The 17627-nt window shown below is 36.2% G+C and overlaps 1 protein-coding gene and 1 non-coding gene across 3 annotated transcripts in view; one reads left to right on the forward strand and one right to left on the reverse strand.

The window, feature by feature from the left end:
* The window catches only part of PCDH19 (protocadherin 19), a 201433-nt gene that overhangs the window by 160312 nt on the left and 23494 nt on the right, over positions 1-17627 (reverse strand). The window lies entirely within an intron of this gene.
* Positions 4371-4492, forward strand: LOC125999694 (small nucleolar RNA SNORA1). The gene has a single exon (XR_007492174.1). It is a non-coding gene; the product is annotated as a small nucleolar RNA SNORA1 (small nucleolar RNA).

Raw genomic sequence — 17627 nt, forward strand, 5'->3', positions numbered from 1 at the left:
ATTAGGAAATGTTAGGAATCATGCAGCTGCTACAGCTGCAATGAGGAAAATAGCGCAAGAAAGCAGTTTGTATTTCTCTCTCGCGCGCGCTCGCTCTTTCATTCTCTTACTCTCTAGCTCTTTCTCTCTCCACTCTTTCTCCCTACTTTCTTCTTCCTGTCTCTGCAAACTCATACTTTAGTACATACAGCATATACATGCTAGCATGCATGCATGCACACACACACAAATACACAAGAAAATATTTATTTTTCCTGTTTTACCGGCATTAACAGAACAAGAGAGTATTTTGTTTATGATGAAAATATTACAAAGAGTAAAGGTCAAAATTCATCCCTATCTCTGAAACAAACAGATGAAATAAAGACAATGCAGCAAGAAGAGACATTGCAGCAAGAGAGTCAAGGCTGCCTTTTTGTGCTTCTGGGCGCCCTCTACTGACAGTTGGGTAGAACTTCACAGGAAAAAGAGGGGGAGGGGAATGGAAGAAACTGGAAGCAGATAAAAGAGATGAAGAAAAATCTTTCTTTCTTGCAATAATTTTCAGAGACAAAAGAGAGGAGGGCTGGAAGTTACAGCCCACTTCATGAACCTCACCACAAAGAGTGATGAGTTTAGTTAGAGAAATAACTACATTGCGAACTATCCTGACAATGAAAATGCATGAGGGAAATAGAGAGCCTGTCTAGAGTAAAGATGGAGGCGGGGTGGGGAGGAAGGATATTTGGAACATTGGCGGTGGGAATGTTGCACTGGTGATGGGGGTGTCCTCTTTTATGACTGAAACACAACCACAATCATGTTTGTAACCAAAGTATTTAACTAAAAATATTATCTAAAAAATAAAGAAAAACAGAAAAAAGAAAAATCTTTCTTCCATAGAGTTTGCAGAGTGAGTCATCCTAGGTAATAGGAAAGTAGATCAGGTTTCTTTACTAAGGGAACTCTAGAAATAAGAAAAGCCACGAATATTAGGCCAGAGAAATATCACCATGAGCTGTGATAGAAGTTCCTGGTTCGATTCTTAGTGTTTTATGGTTTTCTGTTGCTAAGAACAAGTCTCAAGTAGAATCACGAATGGCCCTTACACCAGTGGACGTGACAAAAATAATAAGTATTTCTTTGACACTACTATAACTCACATTATGAATGTGGCTTATTAATCCTTTCACACTCCACCAACATTGCCTTACAGAGCTTATTTCCAAACCATACACTAATGTGTAGGGCAACATGGATACACAGGCTATTAAATTCATATGTATTTTTCTGAAATGAATTTATTTCCTTCAGAATTTGCGGCATAGTCTCTTCTCTATAACTATAACCCTCTTATTTCCATTATTTTTTTTATCAATGACTGCATGTGGAACTCAAGACTTCAGCAATAAATTCCAAACTACCTGTGGGAAATGAAAGGACTCACTGAGATTAGACCAAAGTCTTAATTCCAGGTCTTAATTCCTATTCTAAACTTCACCAGTTCCACAGCATACAATGTTTTCCCACTCACCTCTTCTGCCAAAGACAGTTACTCCTATTCCACCAAGATCTTCACCTCATTGTCCTCATGGTCTTCACACGTGTTGCTTCTTTCAAGCTTTCAACAATCATCCTGGCCTCCTTTATTTTACATCACTAACTCCTGTTACCTTACTCTTAGTTGTAAACTAAAATATTATTTCACCTATATTAAATCAAGCTGCTCCTGTTTTTCTTCCATAACAATGTTTTTTACTTTCATAACACAATAATTTAATAGTGCATTTTTTCCTCATCACTACAGGAAGTCAGGGACTATACCAGTTATGCTCATTGTTCAACGAGAATTTCTAATGATAGTTACTGGAAGGAGGGGAAGTATACTAGTAAATAAAAATATCCAAGCCAATGCAGCTAACCTATTCAATAAAAAGGCAATATTGACATATAAGTTAATAAAGCATTTTTGGATAAAGAAGAGTACAGCAGATAAATGCTTGCCTTGCACACAATGGACCTGGTTCTCCAAGACTACCAAGAGAGATTCCCGAGCACAGAACCATAGCCCTGAGAGCTGTCATTTGTGGCTCAAAAACAAAACCACTTTAATAAAGCACTCTTTTAACATGGAACAATTTCCCCTAAATCTTTATTTGCTGCTTCTTATTTTTCCCAAATTGATATACTCCAAGAAATGTTAGAAGAATCTTAATGCTACAGCCTCCTTTCTGTTCCAACCATGTTTAATTACTGCTTTCATATTTCAAACAAATATTGTTTCCTGCTACCAGATGCTGATGCTGCATTTAATTTTTCAAACCAAGAAAACCAGTAAAAATTATAAAGATTACATAATTTCATTGTATCCTGTGAACAGGCCAGAAGCTAATAGTGACCCCATTTTTATTGCGCTGTATGTATTTTTACATCATCAAATAATCAAATTTAGAGTTTAAAAAGTATATTATTCAGCAATAAAAAGGCCAAGAAATATTTGATTAATTTATAAATTTAATTTTGTCCACTTTGAAATATTATCTATAAGGTATTTTACCAAGGTTTATTCTGTATGCAAATTTGTAAAGTCTAAGCCAAAAATGAATATTTATTTTTAAACTCCCCTTCCTACAACAATTGAGAAAATTTGCAATATGCCCGCCTATACTTGATTTAAAAAGCAGGTTAGTTCCTTAATATAACAGACATTTTAATATATTATGAGACTTCTAAAGTCACACACGCAAAAGCATAAACAAGTCATTCAAACCCCAGTAAGAGCAATGAGTGATCTAAATCAAAATCTCTTATGGTCACTGAAAATTGAATTTTGAGTTAATGTAAACTTTATTGATATGAAGTGTAATATTCTCTCTTACCTTGGTTTTTCACATGCACCAAGAATAAGCTATATCCTAATGCATGACTTAGGTAAACTGTAAAAGTTATGTGGTACACAGTATATGATATTTTTTCTCTATTACATTATTATCAGTCAGTTATATTTTGCCTGAACAACAACAACAAATAAGGGCAGGAATAATGTGTCTTATCATATTACTTTTCTAAAAGAACCTGTCTAACTAAAATGAATCTTAGATAGGCTTTTTAGTTTGCACATTTCACAATAGTTAGGATGATGTAACATAGGCAATTACACAAGAGCAACTAGAAACTTGTCTTCCAAAATAGCTACAGCACAGCTGAGGTTTACTCTGCATCTGTGTCTAGTAGCAAAGCAACAACCTTCCCTATGCACAAAAGTCACTACAAAATAAAAATAAATCTTGAGCTGCACTTGGATATCATCTTAATTACACGTGCAAGTTTATAATTCTGTAAGATAGAAAATAAAATCAGCTCCTACTTAAATAAAGAGAAAAGTATTGTCACTCAACTTCTGACTATAAGACATTATATCTAGTCATTTAGAAAAGGAAACTGCAGTTGAGGATATAGCCCAAAGTGCTGGAGCAATATGTGTGGCATGTTCAGAACAGCAAGCCCCCAGAAATATGTGGCACAACTTGCACAGAGGACCACTGGGCCCAAGCTTCAATGCATAATCAGACCACATAGCACTGCTTTCAGGGAGAGTATCAGCAGGTCTTCAGAACTATGGAAAGGTGTCTCCCCTCCTAAATGACAACCATGAAATCAAACCTGTACACAGCCTAAAGAGAAACAATTGCACCCAGATACCCACTTCTTTTGGTGGTAGCAAAACTCCAATTATAGTAGTGAGAGTGTTTGTCAAGGTTCATTTAATCAATGTTACAATAAAGAATCAAGAGACTAAAATGAAGTACAGTGATTAAGGCATATGAGTATGTTGCCCATTGCATTCTAATACCTGGTTTGGTATATATATTGCCTCAAAATAACCAGCAGGAGTGATTCCTAAATACAGAACCAAGAATAAGTCCTGAGAACAGCAAGGCATGATCCCAAATCAAAATAAAAATCAAGGTTTTCTTTTTTTTTTTTTTTTGTGGTTTTTGGGTCACACCCGGCAGTGCTCAGGGGTTACTCCTGGCTCCATGCTCAGAAATTGCTCCTGGCAGGCACAGGGGACCATATGGGACGCCGGGATTCGAACTGATGACCTTCTGCATGAAAGGCAAATGCCTTACCTCCATGCTATCTCTCCGGCCCCAAAATCAAGGTTTTCTTTGTTCTCCCTACCCAGTCCCACCTTTTTCTTGCATTACCCTGAAAACTTTCAGAAATAAAAATTGGTCCCCAAGTGGCCAAATAATTGGAGAGCCTATCATATTTCACAGGTACATCATTATCAAATTTAGATAAGATAAACCAGGAGTGGGGCATAGAAAGAGGACATAGTGCAACAGGTATCGCACTTTCCTTACCAGGGTTAAATCCCAGGCACCTGCCTCATTCTCAGTAGCTGCTACAGCTACCCAGACAAGGTAATGTGGCCACATTGACCCACGGGTCATGCTTCCATCACAGTAGGCATGTAGCTGTGGTGACAATGGGACCTGTGACATGTATAAAAAAAATCCCAGGCACCATACAAACCCAATAAAGCCCAACAGCCATGATCCTCAGGAATGAGCAGAATCATGGGTAAGTCCAAACATCAATGGGTGTGACTCAGAGGAGAGAGGGAGAGAGAGTGAGAGAGAGAGAGAGAAAGAGAGAGAGAACATAAGTGGCTACACTAAAGGCTGTTTCTATGAGTGTAAGGAAGGCACGTATGGGACAGAGCATAGTTCTAAGAATGTGGGTTCTAAAGTTTTCTCATCATGATCTATTTCAAAATATCTAGAAAGTACTCACATGAAAAAAAGAAGAAAAATCAGTAGCCCTGAAACAGAGCCCAAGTGTCTAGAAGCAGCAGTTCACTGGGAAGGATGGCTTAGAAAAGTATTAGTCATGTATTTATTAAAGTGCATGCCATAACCAGTACTCCATTAAAATATCATCTCTAAAGCATCACTAGGTATTGGATATCATCACACACATGGTAAACAGGTAGAAAATGCTAGATTCTGGCATATGTAGATATCTACTAAATAACAATATACAAAGGGATTACAGAAGTGATTTATGTAGTATGTATTCTATTTTTATAGCAGAAATAGATGGATATCAAGGATCACTACTGGGCGATTTTTCAACTTCCCCCCACCCAAGGCAACAAGGGACACCTAGCTTGCAGCCCTGAAGGGAAAGAGCAGGAAGAATGAATAGCAACATGGTGAGTTCCCACCCCCCTTTAGGTGGCTAGCAATTAGCACCTGGCCCAGTCTATAAAAGAAAACAGCATGAGGGCTGAAAGGAGCTTGGTGAGGTTTCCTTCAGACCCTCACTCAGAGGCTTCACGCATATCCTCTAGTCAATAAACTCCAGCACCATACTTAGAAAACACAACACTACAAAGGACACAATAGGGAAATAACAGAGAACATCACCATGCTTAAAGAAAGATGATGGTAGCTCTGCAGACTCTACAAGTGCACACAACTCATATAGCCTCTTCAATAAAAATTTTAGAGAGGAAATTTGGAGATTGATAAAAAAAGAACTCAAAGAAACCATGGAACAAACCAAATGAACCACGAATAATAATCAAGAAGATGAAAGTAGAAATAAAAAGACTTCAAACTGAAATAATAGGACTGAAAAACTTGGTAGGTGAAATGGAAACCTCATGGGAAAGCCATTTAGCAGAGTAACAGTGGCTGATAATAGAGTCAGTGAGCTGGAAGAAGAGATGCATAACAACTCCATACAACACAAGAGGTTGGGAAAGAGTCTTAAAAATTATCAGACAATTGAAAAAAATCCTCAAAAAATGTGAACAGACAAAATATATCTTTTATAAACTCGATTGAAACAACACAAGAATCACTGGAGTCCCAGAGAAACAGTAAGAAAATCACGTGAAGAATCAACAGTCAAGGAAAACATTGAAGAAAAATGTCAGAGAAAGAGTGCATACACCCAAATTTAGCATGCCCAAAGAGTACCAGTTAAAAGAGACACAGAAAAGCATTTCAAAACTTACCCTAGTCACAATGACAAATAACAGAGATAGGATAGGATAATGAAGGCAATAAGATCAAAAAGAGAAATTACATTCAAAGGAGCATTCTTCCAATTCATAGCAGATTTGTCACAAACAACTCTCAAGCACAAAGGCTGTGGAGGAATAAAATGATAAAAATCAATGAAATAAATGCTTCACTAAGAATACTTCAATCTGCAAGATTTACAACAGTAAGGTTTGATGGAAGGATACACAGCTTCAAAGACAAACAACAGATCAGAAATTTTACAGACTAAAAACCAGCCTTAGAAGATGTACTGAAATGACTACTGTAAGAAAAGATTAAACAGCAGACAACCAAAACCTACAAAAACGATGACACTGAATTCAACGACAATCATCTCTCTCAACATATATGGACTAAATGCATCAGTTAAGAGAAAAAAGAGTGACAAAATAGATAAAAAGCTGAATACTACCTTTTACTGCCTACAGGAAACATAACTGAATAATCAGAAAAAAGACTCATCGTCAAGGGTAGAAAACAATCATTCAAACAACTCCCATGAAAAGGTTGGCATAGTCATACTAATATCTGATGACACAGACTTTAAACATAAATGGGCTATAAAGAGCAGACATGGACGTTTCTTAATAATAAAAGGATATATACAACAGGAAGAAGTCATACTCTGAAACATATACATACCCAATAAGGTACCAATAAAATATTTAAAGCAATTACTGATAAATTTGAAGGAAGACATAAATAGCAACACAATAATAGTGGGAGACTATAACACCAACCTGTCACACTTTGACAAGTCAAATAGGCTAAAACCTAACTAGAGTATACTGGCTCTGAAGGGAGAAATGGAAGAGAGTGGCTTAGTAGGTTTATATATAGGACACTCCATCCCCAGAAAAATGGATGCATAATGTTTTCCAATGCACGTGAGTGCATTGTTCTAAGATAGAACACATATGGACTAAAATAACTCCATAAAATCAAGAAGATAGAAATTGTACAAACTACCTTCTAGATCATGAAGTACTGAAATTAGAAGTGAATTACAGACACAGAGGAAAAAATATAACATCTAGAAATTAAACAGTTCACTAATGAAGAACCAGTGGGTCAGAGATGAAATCAAAGAGGAAATCAAAAAATTCCAGGAAAAAACCGAGAACAAAAACACAATTTATCAGAATTTGTGGGACACATCAGAAACATTTCTAAGAGGAAAATTTATAGCGTTCCAAGCACTCATCAGGAAGGAAGACGAGGCATAAAAAAATTAATGGCATTAATGGAAAATTTAAATTGATCAATAAAATGAAAAATATAGGCAGAAGGAAGGAAATAATAAAGCTTAGAGCAGAAATTAATTTATTGGAAAACATAAAAACAATCCTAAAGATAAATGCAAGCAAGAGTTGGTTCTTTGGAAAAATAAACAATATTGCTAAACCATTAGAAGAATTAACAAAGAAAGGTAGAGAAACTTATTTAACTAAATTAGAAATGAATAAGGGTAAACTGCTACAGCTATTACAAACATTCAAAGTATAATCAGAGATTATCTTGAATAAAATCTATGCCATAAAAGAAGAGAACCCGGGAGAAATGGGTAAATAATTGAACACCTGTAACCACCATTGAACCAAGGGGGTCTGGAGTATCTGAAAATATATATCAGTACTGAGGAAATTAAAATGATAATCAAAATTATTCCCCAAAACAGTATTCCTGGCTCAGTTGGATCAGCTAGTGAATTCTTTCAAACCTTTCAAGAGCATCTAATGCCAATTCTTTTCAGGCTCCTTCTGAACAGTGAAGGAACAGAAGCACTCCCAAATAGTTTCTATGGATCTAGCTTCACCCTTATACCAAAAGCAGACAGAGATGCAATAAAAAGGAAAGTATAAACCAAAATTTCAGATAAACACAGATAAAAATATCCTCAACAAAATCCTAACAAATATGATGCAATGTCTCAATTAGAAGGAGACACATCATAACTAACTAGAATTCATTCCAGGGATACAAGGATGGTTTAACATACACAAGTCAATCTCCTAGAAACAATAGATTTGTATAGCAAAACAGGCTACATGCAAAAATCAATGTCCTTTTTCACTAATGTGATAGAGAATTAATATACACTGAAAATCCCATTCACGATAGTACTACAGAAGCTCAAATACATCGAAGTCAACTGAACTAAAAAGTTGAAGAACTTATACAAAAAAACTACAAAATACTGATTCAGGAAGTATAAGTGGACACAAATAAATAGAAACATATACCCAGTTCATGGATTGGGAGGATTAGCATCATTAGAATGGCAATACTTTCCTAAATATTGTACAGATTTAATGCAATCCATGTAAAGATTCTCCTGACATTTTACAAAGAATTAAATTAACCAATACTGAAATTTATTTGGAATTAAAACCGCCCACAGAAAGCTAAAGCAACCCCGTGGAAAATGAAGATGGGTGGCATCACTTTCCCCAACTTTAGATTGTACTACAAAGCAATAGTCATGGGGCCCGGAGAGATAGCACAGCGGCGTTTGCCTTGCAAGCAGCCGATCCAGGACCAAAGGTGGCTGGTTCGAATCCTGGTGTCCCATATGATCCTCCGTGCCTGCCAGGAGCTATTTCTGAGCAGACAGCCAGGAGTAACCCTTGAGCACCGCCGGGTGTGACCCAAAAACAAAAACAAAAACAAAAAAACCAAAGCAATAGTCATTAAAACTGAATGGCATTGGAATAAAGACTTACCCTCATCTCAATGGGATTGACTCAAGTATTCAGAGAATGACCCCAAATATATCAGTAATTTATCTTTGATAAAAAGTAAAAACACATAATGGGAGCAAGAAAAGCCTCTTCACCAAATAATGTCACAACTGGTAATCCCCATGCAAAAACTGCAAAGTCAGATTTCGATCTAAGACCATGCAAAAAGGTTAAATAAAAATGGATTAAAGACACTGATATCAGACCCAAAACTATATGGTTTATAGTAGAAAACATAGGCAAAACACTGCTTTACATGAATACTAAAGGCATCTTCATGGAGGAATTACCTCTGTCCAAGCAAGTTAAAGCAGAAATAAACAAATGTGACTACATTAAATTGAGAAACTTCTGCACTTCAAAGTAAACAGTGATTAAAATACAAAATCCACCGTTGGAATGGAGAAACCACTCACCCAATACCCATCTGATAAAGGACTAATATCTAAGATATACAAGGTATTGACAAAACTCAACAAGAAAAAAACATCTAATCCCATCAAAATGTGGAGACGAAATGAACAAAAATTTTCTCAAAGAAGAAATACAGATGGCCGAAAGACACATGAAAAAAACTCTCCACATTACTAATCATTAGGGAGATGCAAATCAAAAAATGAGAGATCATCTCGCACCACAGAGAAGGGCACACATCACAAAGAACAAGAACAACCAGCACTGCTGTAGATGCAGGGAAAACGAGGCTCTCATTCAGTGCTTGTGGGATTGCCATCTAGTCCAACCTTTCTGGAAAACAGTATGAATATTCCTCAAAAATCTGAGCTCCCATATAGCCACAATACCATTACTAGGGATATACTCTAGGAACACAAAAGCACAACACAGAGGGTAAGTTATATATAATATACTTCACAAATAAGGCTCTACATTCTTGAAATAAATTTAAAAAATCAGTATTTTTCTGGAGGAAATAAGGATCAGAAGTGCTAAATATAAAATTCTTTGGATAAATTTATTTCACTCTTTTTTTGGACCACATCCATTTGATGCTCAGGGGTTACTCCTGGCTATGTGCACAGAAATAATCTTTAGCTTAGGGGGACCATATGGGACACCGGGGGATCGAACTGCGGTCCATCCTAGGCTAGCGCTTGCAAGGCAGACGTCTTACCTCTAGCACCACCTCTCCAATATCAGATTTCACTTTTTCTTTCTTTTTTTTTCTTTAATGATGCAAAGGAGAACAAGGTAAAGTTACAGTGGGAGGACAATCACCCAAAAACAGAGTTTTCAGAAGAAATCCCCCTGCTGACACCTTAATTTTGAATTTACAGTCAAAGAACATTAAGAAATTATAAGATAAAATGCTCAATGTGAGTTATATGCATTAAAGGAATCCATCATTGTCTTATTTATGATGACAAAACTTAAATAAAAGCTCAACACCAAAATTAAATATGAAATATAATACAAGCCAGTTTCTAAAATACATCTTGATTTGAACCAGAGCAATAATACAGCAGGTATGGTGATTGCTTTGAACACAACTGACTCTTTTAAATGTATTTTTTTTTAGTTTTTGGGCCACACCCAGCATTGCTCAGTGGTTACTCCTGGCTGTCTGCTCAGAAATAGCTCCTGGCAGGCATGGGGGACCATATGGGACACCGGGATTCGAACCAACCACCTTTGGTCCTGGATCGGCTGCTTGCAAGGCAAACAACGCTGTGCTATCTCTCTGGGCCCCAGCTGACTCTTTTAATTCCCAGGCATTCCACATGGTTCTGCAGACCCTCCAGGAGCAATGATCCCCTGACTACATGGTCGGGAGTAATCCCAAGTAGAGACAGTTGTAGGACAAAGACAAACCAAAAATAAGATTGGGCCAGGAATATGTCTCAGTGGTAGGGTATATGCTTCTAATTTGTGAGATCTGGGTTCCATCTCCAACTCTGACAAAATAAAACTTGATTAAAATTATTTTTAATGTTATAGAAAATACCTCAGAATAAATAAAATGTAAATACATGAAAAGAAACAGAATTACATAAACTAAAATGACCTCAATTTTATAATGGTAGAATGTAGAATTTTTCCATTAAGTCAAATAACGTTAACTGAGTGTTATTTAACGAGCACTAACTGAACCAAAATTTGATAATGAGTGATGGAATTATGAATGGATTTTTAACTTTTACAGATATGTGAATTATTGTTTTGTAATTTGTAATTTACTCACCATAGAAGCAAATTAATTTAATAATGAGTAACTAGTAAAAACAATAAGAGACACTAAAGTCTAATCAACTGTCACACAAAGTGGTTGACATGTTTAATAATCAAGTGAAATGTCCTTACTTCATTCACTCAGTAGAGGACATCAATTATTATGTTTTCAAAGAAACAAAGGTACTAAGATGTTCACTTATTACAGGGAAATTTATTTATCTATATTTCCCTTGATGGCTCCAACTCCCTCATAATGAGCCTGTAAACAAAAACTCTCAGCACACATTAGTCACATCTATTCTTGGATCCTAGTCAACAGCAATTGTGAAGAAAGAAATGTGGAAGTACTTCAAAGTCTTTAGGCTTACCCCAGGCCTAAAGATCAAAGACAGCCTTTCTCATACATCCTATGCACATATTTTTCAGGTCTGGATCAGAATCAGACCAAACCACCATCGAACAACAACTGCCATCAGCACCAGAATTCAATGAATAAAGTATGTCTTACCTTCTGTTTATGCTCATTTGAAGGATAATAAAAATTTAAAACAAAGCACTGCATTTTTCAGCTATAGCAGTCAGCTTTAGCATATTAATTTTCTTCAAATCCTGGTTTTGAACCAATTAAATTTTAATTTCCTGGAAATTATCTTCCAACAAAAACTATCTCATTTTCAAGTCATGAAAAGGGAAAATATGAACCTTTTCTTATGCTGTTTTTCATAATTTAAGGTTTATGCATTCCCAGTATCTCTTTAATGGAGATGTTTACATTGAGAACTGGAATAGAAAGAGGTGGTGAGGGATGCAAAGATATTTCTCTTCAATTTTAGATTCTTCTTTAGGTGCTTTCCCACATACACACAGAATCATAGTTATGTATTTCTATCAAATGCCCCATAGTTTAACATAATCATTTTATTCCAATCAAAATTCATCGAGTTAAATCATTGCACATATAAGAAACACAGGCAATAATCTCCATTTTTCCTTTTCTTATTATTTTATTTAAGACTGTGTTTACAAGATTTTTTTATGATTGTGTTCCAGTCATACGATGTACAATACCCTTCACAACTGAATATTTCCTGCTATCATTTTCCCCAGTTTTCTTCCCACCCTCTCACTGCCTGCCTCTTGGCAGACATTTTACTTCTCTCTATTTCTTTCTCTTTTCCTCTTAATAATCTTCTATCCAAGGAAAGACTAAAGAATTAGACCACAGATGTTTCCCTCCAGCAATCAGGTTGACACTATACAGACAACATTCTCATCTATTGGCTATGGGGAGCTGAACGGAGGATAAAGATAAAACATCTGTTTTTCTGTGATATGTTTCTTCACAATACATAAATCATTCTAATATCTATAAAGGGATATTGAGGAAAGATCTTCATTCAAATTAATACTCAATATGCGACAAGTTTATATAGCAATCAATTAGAAGGTTCTTCAATTTTTACTTTTGTATTTATGTTGTTCAAAGTTAGGCTACCAGATGCACAGAAAATAAAATCAAATGCACCTTTCTTAAAAATGCTAATTCCATTTTGCAAAAAAAATTCCAAATAGTGCATTCCACATAAATTGAATTTTAAATTTTGAATTTCTCAGTAATCACCAACTCATCATCTCTTCCCTTTTTGTTCCAAATTGTCAAACTCTTATATTTCTCAGAAAATCCAAAAATGCAATCAAATATCAAAACATCGTTTTAAAAATCCTCCTTCATATTGTCTCCTTGATTTTGAAAAGAGCACTGAAAATGTACATTTTACCAAAATATAAAGACCAAATCGTTTTTGTAATATTCAAAATAGGTAATTCAGGCAGGGATGAGAAGGAAGGGGGGCATTGGTGGTGGGAATGTTGCACTGGTGATGAGGGGTGTTTTGTTGATGACTGAAACCCAATTACAATCCTGCTTGTACTGTAATTATGATGCTTAAAGATTTTATATAAAAAGAATACAATAGAATGTTAATATTTTCAAATATTTAATTCTGAAATAAATAGTTGTGAATCAGATATAATGCTTATAAGATAGCCTACATTTACAAGAAGATTCATATGTAGACGTGAAATGAAAAAATAACTTTTATAATATTCTCACATTATAAAAGTTTATTATAAAGACTGAAGCAATAGTACAGCAGGAAAGCCATTCACATTGCAAGTGGCCAATATGGGTTAAACCTCTCATCATATATGGTCTCTTAGCCCAGTATGAGTGATTCAGAACCAGAAATAAAAACCATAAGTAGGGCCCATGAGATAGCACAGCGGCGTTTGCCTTGCAAGCAGCCGATCCAGGACCAAAGGTGGTTGGTTCGAATCCCGGTGTCCCATATGGTCCACCGTGCCTGCCAGGAGCTATTTCTGAGCAGACAGCCAGGAGTAACCCCTGAGCACTGCCGGTTATGCCCCAAAAACCAAAAAAAAAAAACAAAAACAAAAACAAAAAAAAAAAAAAACAACAAAACATAAGAAGTAAGTGCAGATTCCCTACTAAACCCTAAGCAGAAGAGCCAAGAGTAAGCTTTGAAGACTGCCAAAACTAAACAACAGAAAAATAAAGACAAATTGTAAAGAAAGGGAAACCTTTTAAAATGTAAACCTTCACTAATTATCTTCCAAGAGAGATCTCACAAACGGAAAAATAAGAAGTATGATCTGATTTAAAATTATATTACCAAGGAAGAGCCAGAGCGATAACACAGGGGTAGGACATTTGCCTTGCACACAGCCAATCCAGGATGGACCTTGGTTCGATCCCCTGCGTCCCATATGGTCCCCTGAGCCTGGCGTGATTTCTGAGCACTTTGCCAGAAGTAACCCCTGAGCATCAGCGGGTGTGGCCCCAAAAGCCACATATATATATATATGTATTCATATATATGAATATTTGTTAGGAGCCTCCTTAGGATAGTTTATTTATTTATTTATTTATTTATTTATTTATTTATTTATTTATTTATTTATTTATTTATTGGGTTTTGGGCCACACCCGGTGACACTCAGGGGTGACTCCTGCCTATATGCTCAGAAGTCGCTCCTGGCTTGGAGACGCCAGGGGATCGAATCGCGGTTTGTCCTAGGCTAGCAAAGGCAAGGCAGACTCCTTACCGCTTGCACCACCGCTCTGGCCCTGGCTAGTTTAATTTTCAAATACATTTATTTTACCTGGCCTTAGAAATTTTATGTTTTGGTAGAATAAGCTACACCCACCAAAATCTAAAAATCTCTATCTCCTTGGATATGGAGTATCAGAGATTGAACTCAGTTTGTCTGTATGCAAGAAAAATGCCCTACCTGCTGTAATTTGCTCTGACCCCTAGTATTTTGTTTTTTTTTTAATAGAAAATATTGGACCAAACATGATTGTTAGGGTTTACTGTTGGTTCTGTATACAGGGATAACTTTTGACAGTGCTCAGGAGACTGTACACTGTGCTAGAAATCAAACCTGAATCAGCTGTGCTCAGGATAAGGTGAACCCCAACCTATTTTACGATATCTGCAGGCTTGAGATGACTAAAATGTTTAGGTAAATTTCCTTCTATTTGCTCTCTACATGGGGGTGGGGTAAGATGGAGGGAGATTTGAGACATTGGTGGTGGGAATGTTGCACTGGTGAAGGGGGGTGTTCTTTACATGACTGAAACCTAATCACAATCATATTTGTAATCAAGATGCTTAAAGATATTATAAAAAAAGTCCTCAAAAAAAGAAATCAATAAACCACTGAAGAAAAAAAAAATAATTGGAATAAATCTACATATACTGCTTTATCAATTAACATTAGTGAGTGTTATACTATGAGCATCTTCCTTTGTCACTGAATATTTTTATATTATTATTAATATGTTATTTAAAGCATTGGGATTTACAAAGTTTTTTATTTTGAAATTTAGACAATGTTTCACCATCAATCCCACCACCAGTGTCAACCTCCCTCCACCGATATTTCCAAAGTCCATCCCATGACAGCATCCCTGCATCACTGTCATCATAATGAGCACATTTTTAAGTTTGGTTCTTAAGATTTGGATCTTACGAATTTTATTATTTTTGTATTATTTTTGACTCTGTGGCTTGGATATTTGGTTCTGTCCTTTCTTAACACCTCAAATGCACTGACACCCCTTGGCTCTTGGCCCCCATTATTTCATACCTGTCTTTATCCTCCACCCATCTTCTTTCATTTTTCCTCAATATGCTCTAGGGCCAAAAGTGTTCCAGACAACATAAAAGTGATATCACTCTATATGTATCCCTCTGGCTTATGCCATTTAACATAATATCTTCCAATTTCATACATGTTGCAGTAAATTGCATGATTGACTCAATCCTTACAGCTATGTAGTATTTCATTGTACATATGTCCCATATCTTCATTATCCACTCAATTGTTGTTGGACATTTAGGTTGATCCAACTCTTAGCTATCATGCTGTGTGCTGTGATTAATAGTGGTGTGCATAAGTCCTTTTGAATGAATGTCTTGTCCAACTTGAGGATATATACACCAAAGTGAGATTGCTAGGTCAGATGGCAACTCGATTATGAAATTACCGAGAACCCTCCATACTGTTTTCCATAGGAGTTGAACCAGATAGCATTCCAGTCAACCGCAGATGAGAGTTTCTTTTTCATTTTATTTTTCCACACCCAGCAGTGCACAGGGATTACTCCTGGCTCTGTGCTCAGAAATCGCTCCTGGCTCAGGGGACCATATGGAATACCAGGGATTGAACCTACATCTAACCTGGGTCAGTCACATGCAAGGTAATAGTCCTACCACTCTGGCCTCAAGAATTCCTTTCTCACCTCATATCCACCAACACAAATTGTTGCCAGTATTGTGTATATGTGCCATTCTCACTGAGGTAAGATTATGTCTCATTGTCTTCTTAATTTGTAGTTCCCTAATGATAAGTGATGGTAAGCATTTTTTTCTGGGCTTCTTGGCCATCTGTTGGTCTTCCTCAGAAATGTGTCTGTTCATTTCTTCTCTGCATTTTTAATGGAATTTTAAGGGTTTCGTCAATTAGCCTTTGTGAGCACTTTCCATATGGTAGATATCTACACTGATGTGTTGAGTGCAAATATTTTCTAGCACTTCTTCAACTCAACTGTCATTTAGATTTAGCTCATGTTTCTTTTGCCATATAGAAACTTTTTGGTTTTATGTAGACCCATTTGTTCAGATTTAATTCTGTAGCCTTTGGCAGTGGTATCATATTGTTGAAGATGCTTTGGAGGTACATGTCTGGGAGCATTATGTCTATTTTACTCAATGGACTTTATGGATTCAAGTCTGCTCTCAAGATCCTAGATCCACGTTGAGTTGACAGTTGTGTAAGATGTGAGATATGAATCCAACTTTAATTTTTTATAAATTGCTAATGAATTGTTCCAGCACCATTTGTTGAATATACCTTCTGTATTTTATTTTATATTATTAGCTCCTTTAACAAATATTAGCTGACCATGGGGGATTGTCATTAGATATTCTAGGTTGGCCCATTGGTTTGAGAGTTCCAATACCATGCTCTTTAGATCTTTATAGCTTTGTAGTACAGCTTCAAGTTAGATAATGAAATGACTCTCAGTTTCTGTTTTTCGAAATGGTTTTAGCTATTTTGGGTAATTTACGTTTCCACACGTACTTTGTAATTGGTTGTTCTAAGTCCTTGAAGAATGCTGCCTGAATTTGAAAAGGGGCTGCATTGAATTATATAGTTGTTTAAGTAAGATGGTAATTTTGACAACATTGATTCTTCTGATTCCTCTGCATGGAAAATTTTTCCATTTCCTTAGGTCTTCTTCAATTTCTTTCTTAATTGTTTTGAAATGTTCATTATTTGGTAGTTGTTTCCTAGGTACTTTAAAGTTTCTTTACACTATTTTAAGTGGGATATACTCTTTGATCTATTTCTCATCTGACTCATTATTTGTCTGAAGAAAGTCATTGAATATTTTGCACAGTGTAACATGTTAATGGTTCCATGATATTCTATAATTCAAGTGCTATAACATATTTATCGAATCATGTTAAGCATATTTAGCATATTTGAAACATTTTATTTCTATAGATTATAGTGAGATTACTACCTTCATAAATAAATTTCTAAGCATATCTAAAATTATTTCCTTAAGATAATTTTCTTGGGGCTGGAGAGATAGCATGCAGGTACAGCATTTGCCTTGCATGCAGAAGGACGGTGTTTTGAATCCCAGCATCCCATATGGTCCCCCGAGCCTGCCAGGAGTGATTTCTGAGCGTAGAGCCAGGAGTAACCCCTGAGCACTGCAGAGTGTGACCTAAAAACCAAAAAAAAAAAAAAAAAAAGAGATAACTTTCTTTAAAAGGGGGCTTTTAATGTGCACTAGCTAATCTATTTGGTTTCGGGATACAGGAATTATAAATTATGTTGAAGGTCTGTGCATTACTGAGGGTAAAACCCTGACTCCATCATGCAAAACATGTACTCCAGGGGCCAGATAAATAGTAGACTGGAGAGAGTATTTGTCTTGCAAGCAGGTGAGCCAGTTTCAATCCTAGGAATCCCAGATAGTCCCCTGAGCCTGTCAGATGTAACTTCTAAATGGAGATCTAGTCCCTCAGAGCAC

This window comes from Suncus etruscus, chromosome X (assembly GCF_024139225.1).
Source record: "Suncus etruscus isolate mSunEtr1 chromosome X, mSunEtr1.pri.cur, whole genome shotgun sequence".
Lineage (NCBI taxonomy): Eukaryota > Metazoa > Chordata > Mammalia > Eulipotyphla > Soricidae > Suncus > Suncus etruscus.